Source organism: Dermacentor variabilis, chromosome 2, assembly GCF_050947875.1.
Source record: "Dermacentor variabilis isolate Ectoservices chromosome 2, ASM5094787v1, whole genome shotgun sequence".
Classification (NCBI taxonomy): Eukaryota; Metazoa; Arthropoda; class Arachnida; order Ixodida; family Ixodidae; genus Dermacentor; species Dermacentor variabilis.
In genome coordinates this window covers 158,998,931-159,014,994 of record NC_134569.1, presented here as the reverse complement: position 1 = coordinate 159,014,994, position 16,064 = coordinate 158,998,931, and positions in this window count along the sequence as shown.

Genomic DNA, 16,064 nt, shown 5'->3' with positions numbered 1-16,064 from the left:
CAGGGAAAATAATGGCACCCTGTATAGATACATCATGTAGGCTTATTGAAAGAAGGTCTGGGACGCCAAAAAATCCAGTCTTGAGTATATTATCGCATGACTTCGTGAAATGTAACGTCATCAAAGCTGCATATTGTAGCCCCGCAGGGAACAAGCTTAGTTCCCTGCAGTAATAATTACCTCTTATTTAGTCTACAAGGGTCAGACATGTTAAAGAAAAAGTAATTGAATACACCTACAATTACTTCATTCATAAATACAACTGATAGAATTTTGGTCCTTATTGATAAGCTTGAGGCTATCGGTGTTCGTGGTCCTGCGCTCTCACTATTAGAAGGTTACTTATCAAACAGAGCTCAGATAGTGCCTGTGTCTAATGTCTATTCCAGAAAACAAACCACTAACATTGGCGTCCCTCAAGTATCCATCTTAGGACCATTACTGTTTTTGATTTATATCTATGACCTACCTAACTGTTTGTCATCTACGAAGTGCATTCTGTACGCTGAGGATACTACCATATTTGCCTCTGATCAAAGCATGTAACGTCTTAACAAGCTAAATACTGATCTAGAAAATGTTTTAAGTTGGTGCAATCCTAACTTATTATCTAATAATACCAACAAGACTAACTTTGTAGTATTTTCCTCGCGTCAACAACATTAGGCATCCTCCCCTTCTTTAACTTTTGGCTCACACTCTATCTCTCTCAGTTCATGCTCATCTTTTCTTGGAATTTCTCTTGAATGCAGCTTGAAATATAAGGATAACGTTTCTCACATCAAAAAGAAAATAGCGTATGGTATTCGCGTTCTAATTGAAACTCGTCCCTACTTTACACTTAATACATTAATCTCGCTATACCAGTCATTCATTCACTCCCATATTAACTACGGCATAATATGCTGGGGTAACACTTATAACACTCGCTTGGCATCCCTCCAGGTAACATAGAACCAATCCCTAAGAATTATTACAAGCAGTTCACGCTTTGCAAATGAAAATCTCTACTACATGAAAACAACATCCTAACCATTTCAGAACTCACCAAATATAATCTAGGGATTTTATGCTACAAATATATGACTAAGGAACTACAATCGATCTGCTTCTCACCTTGTGACCTGATATGTCATAGTCACACTAGATTTGCACTTAATAATAATTGCCGTCGGCCTAAAGTGGAAAATAATTGTAGTAAGCAGACTGCGGAATTTTCCTCGATATCGCTTTGGAATACTTTACTAGCTATAATCAAAAATGCAAAAAAATTATACCAATTTAAAAGAGAACTAAAAGCATTCATAATAATTACTTACTGCTATTGTCCATCTTTTCTTTATTTTATTCTGTTTCCTTTATATTGTCTTGCTGTTAACAAGTGCTCTTATTACTCATATGCTATAAACATGTTTTCACATTACTCTTAGATCTCATCTGCACTACTGTTGTTTTAAAGATTGTATAACATCATAGGTGTCTTTAACAGGAAGTCCCGATACAGTCTTTGACTATGGGACCTCCGACGCACATGTAATTATCTGTATTTTTACTAATACATAAATTATGAAATAAAATTTACCAATTACTGCCGCGTGAAAGCAATTCGGTAGTTAAAATGTAGCCGATTATTGCTACGTTACTTTTCTCTAAGCATTTATTACCATTGCATAGATAGAGTAAACTGAACAAGCTGGCGTGTCACTTTCAGCGCGTCCTCTGCAGCCCTTCATACATTGCTCATTGTCACTCGCAATTCCTTTGAAAAACTTTTTTTGGTCATCTTCCCCCGTTATTCGAAGAAGAACGGGGGACGATGATTTTACTTAATGTGCATCAGCGCACTACGTAAAACAAAAGTGGGGGAGAGGTGGCGGCAGCAGTGGTAGTAAAGCAGCAAGTTAGTAAACAAGAAGCCGATATATTGAAAGAAGCGATGTCCTGTACTTAAAGGGTGTGTCATGGACACATAGATGGGGTGCACATATGGCTGACCAATTAGATCAGCAACCAGAAGCCACTGATATTTCGCGAAAGCTCTCTGCTCGAGGACCGATCGAAAATTAAGTGAAGCTAGGTAAACATGGAATCTTATTTTTGGAATATTTTCATGCCACGAATAATGAAAATTTGTTATATTATACTTATTCGAGAAGAAGTTTAAGAGGCAATAACGTGATCTTCAAATCGACGCATAATTAACAGTGTGTTATTATCAGTTCACGTTGTAACATGTCAATCTCAAGGACAACGAATTCGTGTTGTTTGTTCACATGTTTGATGTCGGTGGGCAATAATCACAGTATCTTGAATGTGGTGGTCCTACGAAAAATAGATTGAATTCTTATGCTACTAAACGGACGACGTGAATAACAGTATCTGAGAACAAGCGATCCATGCAAATTAAGAAAGCTGTAGCAGTCGCGTGAAAAAAAATGGGCTCCAATCCACGCTGCAAAGGCTGTTGGCCAGCGAAGTTTGTGGTATCACCTGATCCGATAGACGAATATGACGTAGGCTTGAACTACCTCCTGCCGAGTCTGAGCATGACGTCGTGGTGTATGATCACGTCGGTGTTCCTGTCGCTGCTTGTTGCGTTCACGCCGCTCTTCCAGGATCCCAACTATCCGTGGTTTATCCATAGTGCTATCAGAACACAAATGAAATCAGTTGCTAGGTGGATTCATATTTTATATATGAAAGTGTCATTCATATATAAACTTTCAGTGTCATGTCATATGAAAGTCATTCCCTACTTCGTGTGTTACAGTTGCGGCTTGCTGGCAACTGCAGCTTATACAACTGTGATACTTACCGGAAAACACTTGCGGTGAACGCTATGCGCGCTGGCGAGCTTCTAGTTCTTTTTTCTTTCACCCATACGGCCTGCGTCGCCGCTAGCCGCGGATATGTGGAGGCAAACGCAATCTGGTGATGCTGCAAGGAACCCAGCGGCGCTTCCGGCCTGTACCTCCCGCTACGATTGGCTGAGCTTTTCCCACGGACAAGACAAATACTGTGGTGAGGTAGAGGTGTATATACCTTCTCTGTAAAAATTGATCTTCTAATTTAAGGATCAATGGATTTACGGATCTGCCTGATCGGGACATTACGGCCGAAACGCAGCAACATCAAGAGACGCAATGGGCGTGGGGTGATCGCCTGACCACGTTCAGAGACCTCAGCTAACACAACAGACTCGATAGACGCACGTTCCCGCCACCGCACGACAAATTAAACAGGAACGAGGCCATAACTTTACACTTACTGCAAACACACCACTGTCCTAGCCCGGCAGCCTTACACCACTGTTACGCAGGATTATACCCGACTGATGTGCGTGTAAAGCGTCCGGACACAGAGCAACGCTGCGACACATGCTCTGAGAATGTGCCGGCAACAACGGTACTGAAACCGCCGCCGTTCGTGACACCTCCCTAATGGCGGTCGTTACCAGCGTACAGGAAGCCTCGAGCTCGCTCCTTACCGACAGCGCTCCGGCGGGGGCCGCTGGGAAGCTTCTCTGTTGGCGCCGCCGCCGCCGCATGGCGGCTCTAAAAAAATAGGAGTTTGAAGACCAGCTCTGGGCCGTCCGGCAAGCCGTAGATGCCGCCCGAGTCCAAGGACTTTGGGCCACCACATGAGGCCACCGGAAACCAAAGCTGCGGAGCCATTCTTTTTAATAGAGTTTATTTTCTTCTTCGTATAATTTATGTCTCACCGCTAGTGCGGAAGATGGTGGTCTTGATATGTTACATCATATGGGCATGAAACACCAAGATCGCTACTAAAGGAACTGTGCTGCCTTCATTAATAGAGTTCAAGCTTTTAATTGCTCGCTTACCAACACCAAGCGTGATATTTAGCTGAAGTACGTTCCAACTACACGAATGTGTCACTTTAGCGAGTTGCGTGCCGAACTTTTCTTGCACGTACTGTTAGTTTCTTCTGTCTAGTTCGCTCTAGTCATTGAAAGAGTTACCTCTAGCATTGACTAGCCACAGTAGTATTACTAATTAATGCATAATTGCCACGAAAATAACTGTGTAAATGTTCCAGTCTTATTTTCGACAGCGAAGCCAATGAACGGACAATTCTGCCCTTTATTTTGGTATTCATTCTTGCGCTGAGAAGCCCATTTCAATGTTTCCTTCTGCCATTAAAAGCCCTCGGTACACAACACGGTTCTATGAATTTCGTCCCCTTATGCGTCTTACTTAATTTTTGGGCTTTTCTGCTTTTGCCGTATTGCTGTTTGATGCTTTCCCCATATCGTTGCTTCCAAACTGCCTTTTTGTCTAAATGGCGCCTGTCATGCGACGTCTCTGTTTCCTACACGATGGTCGATAGGATCCCGCCTTGCTTTGCGTAAGACAGCCGTTAGGCGCGTTAGATTGTTTTTCCTGCGCGATGTGACTGTCCCGGACTTTTAAACTTCGCGTAGCACGGAGTCATTCGTGCATGGACACGTATGCCTGAGTCCAGGCCGTAGAAATCTCCTTTATTGACCGCGAGGCAGTTCGCTGGCGCGTACTGATAAGGGCTCCTTTAGAACACCCGCCCTATTTTTCGCACGCTTTTTGTGTGGCCAATGCTATTTGAATACTGTTCGGAGGAGCCATCTACTCTATCGCTTTGCCTAGTCCGCTAATGCCTCTCCGCACGCAATAAAGATAGATAAAATCTCCTGCATGCAGATTCGCTCCTGGAAAAATTCTGCAACTTTAACAACCGCATTTTTCCTCTTCATGCTTCGGAGCTATTAAATAGTGGATGGGGCTTGCTGCTTTGTGATCTTGTCTATTTTTTTGCATTCTTATATTTTAGGACTGCGTAAGCTTATTAGAACGGCAGAGAAAAATTGTCAAGACCGGAAAACATATAAGAGTGTCTCTAGGAGAGGGCTTCAGAAGGATCTTCGAGGGCGCTGTCGTAGCTCTTCAAACGAGGAACATAATTATGGAAAGTGCGATTGAACGATGCAGAAATTACCCTTTGAGTTATCACAAACATGTAACACTCGAGATATAACAAAGTTACTCATGTGGCCAAATATGTTTTGCGCATTTATAATATTCAGCAGTTCCAGTTGTACTATTGCTAGGCAAAGGTTATCGACTTTTCTCGAAAGGCTAGTTTCATTAGAATTTTGCCTGCATGTAGCCGCATTTTCTTGTTTAATGTTCGTTAAACATATCCAAGCACTCCCGCGCCCAATACCGCTTGCCTACCCCTGTGCCATGGTCCAATAGGCGCTTAGGCTGCATGATAATTAAAGCGTAAAAATGATTTTTAATTGTACGTTTATTATTCTAGCATACTCCCCTGCATGCAATGCCCTAATGGGCCTTGATGGTACACAAAGCAATATTTTAATTTTCCTGGGCTGAAAGGAAATATTTTTGACTGAAAACATTGACCTGAAATAAAATCACCACCTCTAGAAGGGAAGACTAGGGACCGTATCCACGAAAACATTTTTGTTTGAAATTGTTCTTCAGAACGAATTCCTGGCCCTCATGATACTGGAGCTGTCATTACCGAAGACCGCTGGCCAAGGGGAAATGTCGCTTATGAAATCTAAGATTTGTGAATTTGGCCAAAGGTTAGTTAGACATAAACGCTACTCTTAGACATAAACGCTATTGGTCGACAATAGCCACGATACAATGGTCCGGACTTGGTAATGTGCGAAATTGGGGTGTATGTGTATGTGTATGAGTAGGTAAAAATGAACTAAAAGCATCTCTGCAGCCCACGCATGTAGCACCACGAAGCGTGGCTCGCGGTGGCTCCCCCTGCCCCTCCCCCTGTTTAGACGTAAAGGACTGTAGTAAAATAGAGCTTCGCGATATGCCATGACAAAACGGTCCCTCTCCCTCTTGCCGCTGAACTGAATATGTATTACATCTCCATTTTGGCAACGTACCAATCGGAACTCGTTCGTGGAAAGAGGAAAGTGCTTAATCGGCTTCCACTTGCGCTGCACCTCAATCTCATAGAGGAGTTCTACGGAGAGTCACGTTTCCCTGTTCTACGTTCGTTAGCAATCATATTGAATGAATAAATTTCAACGCGGAATTTCAACTTTCTAATATAAATATATACAGTAAAGATTGTGACTAGCAATGTTTGTGCAGATAATTTATTAGATAATAATTTGCTTTGCTTTTAATTGAAAACAAAGTTAGCATGGCCTGATTATTCATCTTTAGCGAAGTAATATAAGTTAATTTTGTCTACTTTATTTTTGAGATGTTCCAACTATTAAATGTACTCTTGATAGTGCTCTCATTTTTTCGCGTAACGCAAATTGAGCGCATAGCTTAGCGCATGCTGTTTGATGTTTAAGAATGCCAAAGAACACTACGTTTCGGGATCTTGCAGCGATGCACTAGAAAAGCCACAAAAACATAAGACACAACTATATGAAATATTTTTGCGTTCACAGCTCACGAGAGTGGTACTCTACAAGTAGGTTTTGACTACAGAAATGTGTTAAGAAATATCTGTGTAGATCACAATGAGTCATGGACTCTTCACTCATCATATAGTGGTGAGCGACGGATTATCTACCTGAAGTTATTTCAGAACACGTAGCATATGAGAGCCTCGGTGCAGTCAGGCGTAAATTTTATAGATGTAGTTTGCTTGCCATGTGTACGTCTTCATCAGAAACACTAATGTATTAATTAATTATGGAGTATTACGTGCCAAAACCACTTTCCGATTATGAGGCATGCCATAGTTGAGGACTCCGGAAATTTCGACCACCTGGGGCTCTTTAACGTGCACCTAAATCTAAGTACACGGCTGTTTTCGCATTTCGCCCCCATCGAAATGCGGTCGCCGTGGCCGGGATTCGATGGACTCGTGCTCAGCGGCCCAACATCGTAGCCACTCAGCAACCACGGCGGGTTCCTCAGAAACATCCATCCAAGGATGCGGATGTATCCGATTGTACCTAACACGAACCAATAACGTTGGGCCCCATGAAGTGAAAATGAGGTGGATTTCGCCACGCTGGTTCGCCGCATTGCTGCAAGCTTACATGCAATGTATAAAGTAGCTGTTTTCTATATTACTTTGGTTTGATAAATCTCTCATATAAACATCTAATAACACGTGCGTTTACGATAGCTCGTAAGATTTGTTTGGTGCCCAGCAGAAATAATGAGCACTGCCACGAACTTGTGAAGGTAGTGAAATGGATTATTTGTAATCTTTGCTCTACTCTCAAACTAAAATCAAGAAAAAGAAACAACGCCACCGGGGGTCGAACCCACATTTTCTGTGTGGGATGCGGAGACGTTGCCGCTACACTGAAGTTTACCGCAACATAGCGGCTTTTTTAAAGCGTAACTCTTAGACCCCCGTTCCTGCATTGAGCGTCGGCGTGCCTCGGCATCGTATCCCTGCGTAATAGAGTGAACGAGCATAGCGAAAAACGAAAGCTAACATGGAGGGCCGCGGTAGATGAAGAGAATAGAGCTCGTGGAGGGAAGTGGAGGAGGAAACAACCGTGCAAGCATGAGGCGAAAAGTGGAGGTGCGGAGGGGAAATGGCCTGCGCATGCGCTGAGTTGCCGGCGGCCACCGTAGCCGGCGCTGCGTAGGCGATCTCATCAGCACTTCCGAGGAGGGGAGGTGGGGGAGGGGACGGTTGGTGTTAGGTGGAGGAGACTATGTTCGTCGGCAGCGTCAGCTGCTAAGGTCCGTCCGCGGTACCAGCATGTGCGACGGGGATCACTGCTTCTACAATTGACGTTGGCAAGCGACTATGAGTAAGGCTCCGTGTGACGCTCCCTAAGGTTTTGTCGCCGCTGACATTCGTGGTACGACTTCCCTTCGACGAAAAGCCGATCTCATCGTTGGTGTAACGAAAGCATGAGAGGAAAATCGTAGCGCCGCGCAAGACGGACTGTGAGGCGACGACGGCTATGATAAGGCGGCAGAATAGCGCACGTCCTCTGCATGGAAACGTGCTACTACCGGCGTTTTCAGCCTAATATAAACCATGTGCCTATATAATCATAATACATGATATTAAAACGCGAAATGACAACCCGTATGGAGGTGCGCTCAAATTTCGCATTAGGGAGCATGGTAATTGCCAATGAACTTGTTCACGGTCGTTTGGACGTGTTGTAAGTCATGTCTAGTTGCCTTCGAAACGCTTTTTTTTCTGCAGATCTGTTTGTTAGGATATTCTTTGCTGTCATTCTGCGCATATTATACGGAAAACATTCCTCTCTAACCCATGAGGATGCTGCGATTCCTTTTCAAGACTGCGGGTGATCACTGTTTTGACCAAGGACGTTGTTGACACTGAGCCACAGTGTTCTCGTCATCTGCAGCTTATAGTTGCTGCAGTTTATTCCGTGCACACGCCTGCAGTATGAGAGAAGGGTAACGCAGCGCTGATGTCATTCATATTCCTGCCGTCAAAGAAGACATCTTTGCTCCTATTTTCCCGCGAGAACCCCTCCGCGTCCCATCAGCTGCCACTGCAAGAACTGTAGCAGATGATCCGCATTCTGAGCTGGGAGAGGGCCATGGGTTTGAAGAAAATTGTGCATTTATAGCATTTATGTGCTTATCTTTAAGAGCACACAAGTTACTATGCATAGGTATGCGATTAAAATAAGCATGTTTCAGCGCCATGTTTCAAGCATCCCTGTTGAAATAACGTGGGCAGCCAATCGGTTCATTCGCTTGAGTGACATTACTTGCCAACAATACGCGGCGTGCGAAGGGGCGACCGCTACGATAGCTAGCGACATAGCGATGCACATATCCAAAGACATTTATTAAATTGCACGCCATACGCGGAGCGCTGCAGTCTGTGTCTTTCTGATCAGACGGACCTGCCGTACCGACTAAGTATATTTGTACATATTTGTCAAAACTGATTCACAATCCGTCCAACATATGATGCGTACCCACTGGGGGTACTCATCACCCCTCTTTGTAGCAATGAGGTAATCGCGCGTGATCAAATACATTTCTTTTCGGGCATGACGAAAAGTGCCCGCACCAAAATTCGCAACTCTCTTCTTCACAGCAAATTTCGTGGCTTGTTCTTTCTGAGATAAATTGACATTGAAGAGAAAAGAAAATTAAGTGAAGCACCAGCAAGATCTTCGCCGGTGAAATGAAACTTGGCACAGGCGTTTCCAGGTGCGCGGCAAGTGTTGCGCTGTATGAAATTAGCGCGTGCTCTACGCTCTCATGCCCCAACATTCCGAGCTACTATTCCACAGCTGTAATGCAAATGCAGGGACGTACATATATACGGGCAGCACACCTCCCGTTTTCCCTCAAGCCAATCTGGGTGCTTTCGAAAGAAACCCACTTGCTCTTTTGACAAGTGAATTAGTTGCACTGTAATTTGCACTCTATGCGCAGAAGTTGCAGGTGTCCATCACATTGCACATTTCTTCGTCGCTCGAAAGAACTGGACAAGAACAGCAGCATACGAGTGCGTGGTGCTGGAGCTTTGATATACAGTGGAGTTATTTCCCAGCAATTTGGAAGGACAAATGTACAAAGGGTTCCTGAAACGCGGAATAAATGAATTCGAAATATTCAGCAATTCTATGCGGCAACTCATGTTGGTTAAAACAATGTTTTCTTTGACTCTTACTGTTGCCTGCTACTGCTGGCTGCGGCAGCGTTGTCAGTTATAGAACCTAGGTAACAGGTTGTATGTAACTGGACACGTGAAACTGTATGTGTCTCAACGGACGGCTTGAGCACCTGCGTATTTGCAACTGGGTATGCGTGAAATGCATTTTGCGAACATTGTTGGCAAATGAATTGCTGTGGGCCTTTGTGTAAGTGCCTTAGTAGACAATCGGAGCATGAGGCAATATATAAAAACGTCTGCAACAGAAAATCAAGAAGTGAGCTAATGAGAAGCGAAGTCGGATTGAACAGGCGCCAAGTCTAGACAAAGATGTTGGGGGAAACAGTGTGACTACAGCGTGCAATGAGCGAGAACTGTTGACCTACATAAAAAAAAGAAGAAAGGAAATGGAGACATTTCAGAAAACGACGGAGAAAGCATTGCTTCTAGCTGATTATTAAATGCGTTGGACCCACCTTAAGCTTTCTTTTTGATAACCGGATTTCTAAGAGGAACAAATCAACCTCGCTGAGCACATCCACGCTTCCTATAAATTTTGTTTCATTATACCAGGAATAAACAAATTACGCACAGAAAAAGGACAAGCAGACGTAGTATAGCGTCAGTAAGCGGTTTTAGTTTCTGAGCTCTTCAGTATAATCGGAATAATAGAACAGGACCCGTATTCACAAAACGTTCTTACGCTAAACGCGTTTGTGCCAGCCAATAGTGATGTAAGACATATTATTATCGAAGGTGTTAGGCAATGAAAGACAGCGCTTATGAAGCAAGAGCTTTGTGAATTCGGCCCCAGAGATGTGGCGGCACTGAGCTGAACATACACGCAGAACCATTAACTAAAATACTCATTTGCAGGTTTTGGGCAAGGCAACGCGTCACTCGCAGAATATGATGCTTTGATTTCTTTTAACCAAATTTATTATTCTGGGAAGGCAACGGAAACTTATTGATGGGGTACCTGGGCAAACACATGCTTAGGTAGCCTGACCACCACCAAGACGTGGTCAGGCTTCGGATTTAAATACCATCACCCATTCAAGAAACCTATTGAAATAAGGATGACTAACACGCCTCACTCAGTCCAACGAGTTTAATATCAGTGTCATACCTGAACACGTTCTATAAATATTTTATAGATCAGCAGTCACAGTTTCTTTCTTTTATATTTCTAGTCTACAATTGTTATCATCGTACCACCTGTTAGTGGTCGCTAAAACAATTGCCCAATGAACAACCCAAATCTTCTCAAACCGGTTCTTCATAGCAAGTGTATGTATGAAGTTGTGGAAATCCAGAACACAGAGAGCGGTCATTTTGGAGAACTAAAGAAGAGCCAAAGCATAACATTTTATTTGTGCGTGATTAGGGACGTATAGGTACGTATAGGCACTGCAAGGGCTGTCCGGCACGGAACATTGAGCGTGGTATAGGCAGGCCTCAAATGTCGTGACAACGCATTTAATTTTATACAATGAAGCATTAACACATTCTTATGCATCAATATTATGTTTATATGGAGGCTATACCGATACAAAATAATAGAATCTACAGTACAATAGGACCGGTAATGGCAGAAACGCCAAAAACCGCTGGAAAGGAATGAGCTCTGCAGCAGTGAAGGGAAAAATTGGAGCAAATAACACGTCCTGCAGAACACAACGGAATACAGAAAAGAGAACGTGTGGGAACTGGGCCAGAAAGCACGTCTGTTCCTGCTATTAAAGGCGCACCGCTTTATTGCCACCGTGTCCTAATTACATTCAATGCGTTTTTGATGCGTATTTTTCTCTCAACTTGGCCACATCCTTCCCTTTTGAAAACGAGGCGAGGAGCCGAACCACCCATGGTAAAGAGCGTAGGATAGGTCTGGTGTCACATCCCACTGACGAGTATGGACCTCGGCTGAGTGGCCGGCAAGTCAGGGCTTCATCAAAGGTGCCGCTTGGTTTCGCGCATAGACTGCTGAATGTCGCTGCTATCCAGTGCGCACAAGTGCGCAGTTTTAAGGCATTCTAATATTTCGCACTCATTCACGCTTGGCGCGGAAAGTAACGAAATAAGGGATGTTCATCTTGCTGGAGCCATTTTACGCTGACGTCCCTTACAACTCTCTAGAACTCCCTATAATGTAAATCTTGACAATAGGTTATATTAGAAATATTAAGTGGGATATATGCAAATGTCGCGCGCTCTCTTTGTCATTTTGCTCACGGAAGGAGAAAAGAAAACTGTTGGCCCGAGAGCATAGCTACAAGCATTACTGCTGCGTTGAACCGTAGCATCTAACGAACCTATTTTTCCCTTCGGTCTTTACTACTAGTAGTACAATTTACCACACGACCCCGCACTCACCCCCCCCCCCCCCCCCACGAAAAAAAGAAACATTATCAGAGTTATTTTTATCCCATTCAGCTGCATAGAAATCTGCGCCGAAGGAACGCTCTACTTCAGTGCAAAAATCATTTGACAATTATTTGTGGAGCCATCCGCCGCGGCTATGTTTGTTTTACGTAAAAAGATGGTTCTGTCATAACAAACCATTTTGAAATTTGAAAGGGTTTTACGCATGATCTTTTCGCTACAAGTTCAAAACTTGTCATTGCCTTCTACAAGACAATGATCTGATTGAAGTGCATTTTCCGTTCACGTGGAATATTTGTGTTATTATGTTCCCGAGAAGGAAATATGCGCAGCCATTCAGGACCGTATGGAGTATAATGGTGGGGTGGCATTCCCAAGCTCACTAGGTATGTCTATCGAAAATTTCCTATCACTACTGGAGTTTTATCTGTAATATACATTTATCTCTCTTGACAATGAGTTGTATTTGAAATGCAAGGGCTTTTGTATCTTGTCATGTGTTGGCTCTATACTCTTCAGCATTTCTTTGTTTTCTGTTGGCCGTGATTTACTATCTGTTCTCAGGCGAAGCTTGTATTGCTTCACTCGCGTCGGTGTCGGTGTTGGTGTTGCTGTGGAAATACTCCAGCCACGCGAAAATAAAACTTGCTTGCGTGGTTTCTAGACCGCACTGGTAGGCGCCTGGCGAGCGCCACGGTGACCACGGGAAACATGGCGGTGGCCGAAGAAGCCGCAATGGCCCTATAGCACTCGCCGCGGTGCCGCACTCGCCGCGGTGCGATCGTATTCAGCGACTCGCAGGCGGCAATCCGAGGCTTAGCGCGCGGCCGCGTCTCGCGGGAAGTGGTCCGCGTACTCCAAGTTTGTGATGACGGCGACTCGACATCGCCCTAGGAGCCCCAATGTTCTACGGTCTTCCTCCTCTGGACCCCGACACACACCGATGTCCCCGAACCGATTAAAGTGGGGTTTTATATGCATGAAGTAGACGCAGCACAAGGCGCGAGTCATTCACAGGCATCCCCTCCTTCTGGAGGAAGAAAATGGTCTGATCGCGTGTTCGCTTGCCTCGCGCTCGCCGTTTTCGGAGAGTACAGGCCCGGCAGTCAGATTGGGAGACCGCATTTGGTTCATTCTGCCGAAGAGCAGGCTGCCTTGAAGGAACGGCAGCGGAAGCGGGCCGCGCGTCGTGCATTCGGCCGAAAAACAGGCGGCGTTTCATGAACGCCGCCGGGGAACTCGCTCGAGAAAGGTTTCGTCGTTGTGCCAATCTCGCCGTGAGGGAGCGCGAATCCACGGCGTTAGGACAACAAAGAGCTGCGCATCCCACACTTCGCTTGAACCCCTCTTCACTGTAGTGGAAAGGCGGTCATTTTTTGACGAACGAATTTCGCTGAAAGGTTTTAGATACGTTAACGATTTTTTTATTATTTGAAACAACTCTGAACTTGGTTTAATCGTTCTATTGATCATACTGTAGCAGCTTTTGGGCAACATGCGAAGGCTATTCTCTTTACACATCAAATTCCTTTCCATTGTCCAATCGAGTTTGTAGCAATTGTTTCTAAGCAAGACCACATTTATGGTCATACAGCCCACGTTCGCAAAAAGCTCTCTTTCCATAAGATTCTGCTCATTTAAAGATCGCTAAAGAGGGACTGCCACCCTATATGCCTTGGATCCGCGCTCATGAAAGCCTGTCCACGTATGATGCAGGCCAGTTTTAAATAACAACTGGAAAATATCATTGCTGCAGGCTGTCTATGCTCGGTGTTGGAAGCTGTCTCGGATACTCTCCTAAAAAAGGTAAAGGGTTCCAGTCATACGGCTAGCACCTCACGCCGACAAGAGATAAGGGCCGAAGTAGTCTATTACGTTCATGGGATGTTCCACAACATGAAGAAGATTGCCTGTAGGTATGGTGTACCAGCAGTTTTTTCAGCGCCGCTCAAAGAAGAAGGTCTGTGGACAGACATTCTTTGCAAGCGCAGAAGGCTTGATTGCCAAAAGAAGCACGCCAGGCCCTGTGTTGAATGTGTAATCGGCGTCGCTTATATGATGCTGCTGTCATGTGCGAAGGCGTACATAGTTCAAATCGGAAGTTCCATTACCGACAGAGCGTGGTAGCAGGAACTGTCAATGAATAATAGAGGCAATGCGCATCTGGGTGCGCATTGAACGCGTGGTTATGTGAGCTTGAGATTCTAGGCGGAAGTAAGAATACTATCGCTCGCGAACTTTTGGAAGCTTGTAATATTAGAAAAACAGGCGCAGATTGAGTCGGCGCCTTGTCGATCTGCTTGTTAAGTAGCGGGTTGAGCGTATTTTTTCAATTTTCTTCTTATTTGCCATGAAGAACGTGTAGGCATGCGCTGTACTGCGTGCATCTATTAATCGCTGATTTGCCGGGGCGACCTAATAAACCAGTGATAAGCTAGCGGCCTTGGTGTCCTGTCGTCTTCTTTGCCCGTGTTTCTATGCTCTACAATGTCTTACATGCATATCAGCCAATTCGCCGAAGAAGACGTTTTAATGAGCACGTGTTCTTGCCATTATCCACTCATGTGTTAATGCAACTTGACAACATTCGCTGCGCCCGGTTTTGTCAATTGGGGTAAACGGAAGAACGATTACGATTTAGGCCACATATATGCTACTTACTGCACAGCTTCACGGCAACTAAACAATGGTAGAGATTGACAAGACCCGCTGGCTCGATGCCCAAGCGACCACTGATCGACGACACAGCATGGTTTTCCATCAAATCTGCGCTGGTTTCCGCACTTTCCTTTGACATTCGATCACCGTGCAAGTCGTTTTTGGCTGTGGGATTGAGAGGCTGCGCTCGTGAGCTTAGCATCTTCCAACGATGATTCTATTGTGCTGTGCTTGCAGTGCTTGTGTTTTTTGAGAGTGAAGTTCTCAACATACGGACATAAAAGTAGTGCATAAACTAGGTTGTATTCAAAATTCCAGCGAGAGATAACCCGCGAAACATCCTTGTGGGTGGAAATTCGACGCGTGCTGCGGTCAACAGAAGAAAGCAACGCACTAAATTAGTCGCTGATTTTGAACTTGATTATCAGATTTGTGCTCTAATTTTATAGAACGTTGCATGACATGCACTGCAATTTCATTTCACAAATTCGAAGCGACACTGGAGCGCGAGTGACCAACAACAGTTTTCATTAGTTTGGGGCGGTTTTGAACACTACTACGGATCGGCAATTGTTCATATGCAACGCATATTTTTTTTTTGCGGACGCAGCGAATCAGCGACTTTGTATCGCAATGAAAATTTGCTTGAAAATCTTGAGGCGAGAATTTGAAAAAGGATGACCAATTTGGCAGGGGACATTGTTCGGTTTTGAACCACACGCCACCGTGAAAAGATCCTAAACGAAGGTTTCGCTTGTAAAGCAATACACCTTTTATGAAAGCAATCTGGTGGATATGCAAGGGGACAAACTCGCTTGGTTGAATTCGTTGATTCATGTAAGCCCAGTGAGGTTTGTTTTTCTTGAGTCGCCGGAAGACAAAGACAGTTGTGGCATTTTAGAGTCATGAATGGCCGCATGGCAACGATTTCCATGCCACAAAGCATACAGCGGATCTCGTAACTGCGCCGCAAGCAATGTGGTGGACCTGGCCGTTGCTGCGAGACGACAACGCGATTTGAATATCCACTAATATAACATTAAACGAAATAAAAACTAATTGCTTTTAAATTACCTAGTTTCATGTCAGGCGCTAAAACAATTACTGGCTCTTTCTTCATTATACTCTGAATAGCACGCAATGGGTATTATTTCCGTCAATTCGTTTGCCATTTGGTAGCTTTACGCATGGTGGTTGGGACACTTTATTAAGCTACGTAGCGTCTTTCCTTGCTTTTATTATTTTTCTCTTGTGCAGTTTTTGCGACACCTCTGCCTGCTGTACGTTTCCTGAACGAATATTCTTTGTATGCATGAAAGAGCGCATGCTTCCGCAGGTTTTACAAGTGGGCGTGGGTTCATAGCAAAGACTCAATAGTTGTGTTTCTGTAAACACAC